Here is a 4,573-nt window from a genome sequence, read left to right as displayed (position 1 = left end):
AAGAGGCACAAATAAAATGGTGCGAAACTGAAAACATGATGAAATTATTGTTACAATAGGCCCTAACCACCAAATTGCTGCCCAAATAAACCCCCCCAAATGTACGCAAATTGACTGTGTCATCCTGACATTAGCAGCTCTGAGTTCCACCTGCGTACGTTTTGTGCTATCCCAAAAAACTGATTTCAAAACACATACCAAGCCGGTTCTCAATCCAACACTAATTGCTTTTCTGCCCGCCCGCGATTAATCGCAACAACATCGTGGAGTCCAGGGACGGAGGAGAAGGCCATCGCCAATGTGGTCGAGTAATCCAGACCCTAAGCTGTGCGAGCATTTGGAAGGGAAAGAGGATCATCCAGTGACGTAGGAGTCGGTCCGTACACATTTTACGCTCGCATCTGCTAATGTATGTACGCCCCAAAAACGCCTCGCCACGCCTGCGTTTTTCCATCTCCACCCTCGTCAACACCCTAAAACGCCCTGTTCTGTCAATCACATTTGACATGTCACTTCCTGTACGCTATTTTAGGAACGAGTCCCAAAAAACTCGCAATCTGCAGTACGCACATGCGCAGTGTTACTTCCGACGCATGCGCGGTTATTGAACATCGGAACGCAACGAGCGTACTGCTGTTAACGAGTGGCTCTGAATGAGGGCCATAGTGATGAAGGAATCTATTTGTATTTGATTGCCAAAGAGAGAGACCATAAGAATAAACCTTGTTCAACTTGATGAATGTTATATTTGAATATGTCAAATGTCGTTATATACTTGCATAATGTGGAATAATGTAGAATATTATAGAAGTATGATGTAAGTGGGCGTATTACCTGGATATTGTAATAGAAAGATATAAAAACTCTGTACTGAAGGCAATTGTTGTTATTTCTGCATTATAACCCTGGGGGATATGTGCTCCCATTTAAGGGCAAAATCTATGTATTTAATTAATAAATGACAAATTCTTAAGTATACTGGATTGGAGTCTATTACTTTATGCAACAATGGAACACCTGGTTAAGATAGGAACCCGTTCTTGCAATGTGTTGCTGTAATCACTTTTGTTACTTGATTCAGATGTGACTGCGCTAGTCTTGGTGCATAGTTTTCAACAAATATTTGCAGGATCTCCCCTGTAAACCCATGTATTCGGGGTACCCACACATAATAAGGATCTGCAGCAGCTATTGGAGAGATGGGCTGCAATCCTCATTTTTCATTTGCAAAAGCAGCCCCCATATGCTTCTATGGGGCTGCTTAAATGCCAAATTCAGTTTGCCAAGCTTGGCCACAGTAGTTACCGTTATCTTCAAACAGTGTTAGCCATTGTAGCCTATGGGCTACGGATTGCAAAATATGCAGTCAGAAGACCCAGGAACTAAAGTGATTGCAATAGCAATATGCTCGGTAGTGTTTAATTTCCCATCCCGGAGAGGACCCTTACATCATCAGCTACTGTCCAACGTCATTACCTACCATCCATGTGGGCATAGAGGGGGAATATAACCTTGTGCTGAGCGTAGCGAGCCACCGAGCCCGAAGCGTGGTGAGTGAAGTGGCCTTTATGGGCATAGGACCTCACTTCCTCCCTCACTCACATCATTCCAAATCCCTAGCGCGAAGGGGAAATAAGCTCTACCCAAAATGCTCAGTTAGAAGGCTGCCTCCAAACCAGGAAGTAAATTAATTGCAGTAGCAATCACTTTAGTATTACACATTGCAGGGATGCGCTCCTATCAATAACCCTGCCCATGCATACTGTATGCTTTATAATGCATTTGAGCAAACCCTAATTTCGTATTACCAGTATACTGTACATTGTCAGGTCTAAAACCTGATAATTAATAAACATGCTCTTTAGCAGGATGTAAAATTATGGTGCATACACACGATCAGATTTTTTCTTCAGATATGGACGATAACGATTTAAAAAACGTTCAGTCGTTCATATCTGATGAAAAATCGTTCATATCTGACATGCCTGAACGATGGACGATCAACGATGCGCGTTCCCGTTTGTCAGATAACGATATCTGACATCTGATGGGTTTGCAGTCAGACTTGGACGATTCCATTCATTTTAATGCAGTTAAAAATCGTTCAATCGTTCAAATCGTTCAAAACTTTGGTCAAATCGTCCAAATCGTTTAATCGTTCAGTCGTTCATCTGACAAATCTGACAAGTCTGACAAATCTGACCGTGTGTACGCTCCATAAGAAGGCAAAATAGGTAGTGAAATCTTTATTTAAAAAAAGTTTCCATCACACAAATATATTATCTTTCATTCAGACAAGTTTCTGAAATGTTTCCACACAAATGTATAATTTTAATTCATAACAGTTTTATGTATGCAAAGATACTGTTTATAAATATATCAGGGCATAACGAGAAATAAATAAATAAATAAATACAGAAACTGAACATAGTCTAGAAATTTATATTAAAAATTTGGATTTAACAGACAACAATAGACTTAGATTTATTAAAAAATAACATTTTTGTTCACAAAGGAATAGCTGGGGGCAAAGACAGAAAGAAAACAACACAGAAAAATATTTATGTTGTGGTACAGATTTATAGGAAGCTTCTAAGAGACGTCAGTCTTCTGTGCACCCGCTGGCATGTCATTGAATTGTCAATAGTGTTCCAAAATCTAAAGGCCATTATTGCATCATCACTTACTATATTTTATAGGAGACCCATGATGACAATACAAAGCGTAACTGCTATCTCTCTGAAGTTATCATATGGTGCTGCATCTCTCCTGTACCTCTGCTAAAGCAGATGTAGCATTAACACATACCCAAAACAGTCCTGATTTTGGGGGACAGTCCTGTTTTCCACAGACACTGAAGGGGACACTGATAGGAAGAGTCAAACCTAACTTGGAGACTATTTTGGGTGTATGGTCTAGGACAGCATTTCTCAAACTGTGGGTCACCACCCCAAAGTGGGTCATGCCCATCTCAGCATGGGGTGGCAACTCACCCAAGTTATATATCCCGGACTGCTCTCGAGTCCCTGGTGCCCGCTGCAATCTTGATTCACACCGGCACTTGCACTAACACTGAGTCCCTCGCCAGCTCCCCCTTCCTTTACTGTGATTGACACAGGGAGGTCATGACGTCCGAGTGTCATAACATCACTCGGTGTCAGTCACAGTGAAAGGAGCCACAGAGCAGCCACCGTTATTGTAGTAGGACGAGAGCAGTTTCTCTTGTACCACAGCAACAGCTAGTGGCAGCTTTAAATATAATATTAAAAAGCAAGAACACTTTTCTTATAGTATGTAAAGTAAAATGGAGAACTATGGTCATAATTTAAAGTAAGTTGATGTATATAAAATGTAGGCGCATTACCCCCCTTGCCCATCTTTCCTTTCTTTGTTTTATGTCCACATCTTTCTTATATATTTAAATATATATAATGAGGATGATGGGCAAGGAGGGGTAATGTACATACATTTTATAAACATCACCCCCTCACCCCCATCCCCATATATTTTATGCCTCACCCCCTCTTGCCCATTATCCTTCTTATATATTTGTATGCCATAAAACTACACAAGGGTGGTTCAATAAGTTAGGTAACAAGACCTCTCATGTGTGTAATGTTCACTATTTCATTCTAATTTTCCACCAGACAGAGCAGGTAGACCAGGGCTGAAACTACGATTTTTGTCACCGAGGTAAAACAGTAATTTGGCGCCCCCCCTGGTAATTCCCACATAGTAATGCCCCCTTTCAGTAGCACCCCTATAGTAATGCCCCCTTCAGCAGTACACCTATAATAGTGCCCATATAGTAATCCCCCTGTAGTAGTACCCATATAGTAATGCCCCCATAGTAATGCCCCTGTAGTAGTGCCCATATGGTAATGCCCCTGTAGTAGTGCCCATATGGTAATTCCTCCATTGTAATGCCCATATATTAATGCTCCTGTAGTTGTGCCCATGTAGTAACGCCCCTGTAGTAGTGCCCATATGGTATTTCCCCTGTAGTAGTCCCCTTATGGTAATGCCCCTGTAGTAGTCTCCTTATGGTAATGCCTATATAGTAATGCCCCTGTAGTAGTGCCCATATGGTAAAAAAAAGCAATACTTACCTTAAACCCCATCCTATACCCGCCACCGTCCAGTCCACCTGTCTGCTCCTCGGAACTATGGGAGAGACATCATATAGTGCCCATGCAGAGATCCAGAAGCTGGATTTCAGGAGTGAAGTCCAGCCTCCAGCTACCACGGCACTGCAGGGAAGGACGGGCACCTGCTGGTAATAAAATCTCAGCGGGCGTCCGGCTTGGAGCCCCCCTGTGGAGCCGTGCTGGAGGACACTGGGGGCAGGTCCACTGCATGTGCACCACCAGCCCCCCTAGTTGTGCCCCTGGATAGACCACTACATCCCATCATACTGTTTCATCATTAGTTATAAGATGGTGTGGCTGTGGGAAACATGGTCAAACATTGAGAGTTTATAGTGTGATCAGATTTCTGCGTCCAAAAGTCAGCAGCTGAAACTCATCTCCAACTTGTGTACGGTGATAACGTCATGACACAGAAATAGGTATGG

Source organism: Taudactylus pleione, unplaced genomic scaffold (assembly GCF_031769625.1).
Source record: "Taudactylus pleione unplaced genomic scaffold, aTauple2 ptg000138l, whole genome shotgun sequence".
NCBI classification, from domain to species: domain Eukaryota; kingdom Metazoa; phylum Chordata; class Amphibia; order Anura; family Myobatrachidae; genus Taudactylus; species Taudactylus pleione.
Note: the sequence above shows the minus strand (reverse complement) of the source record.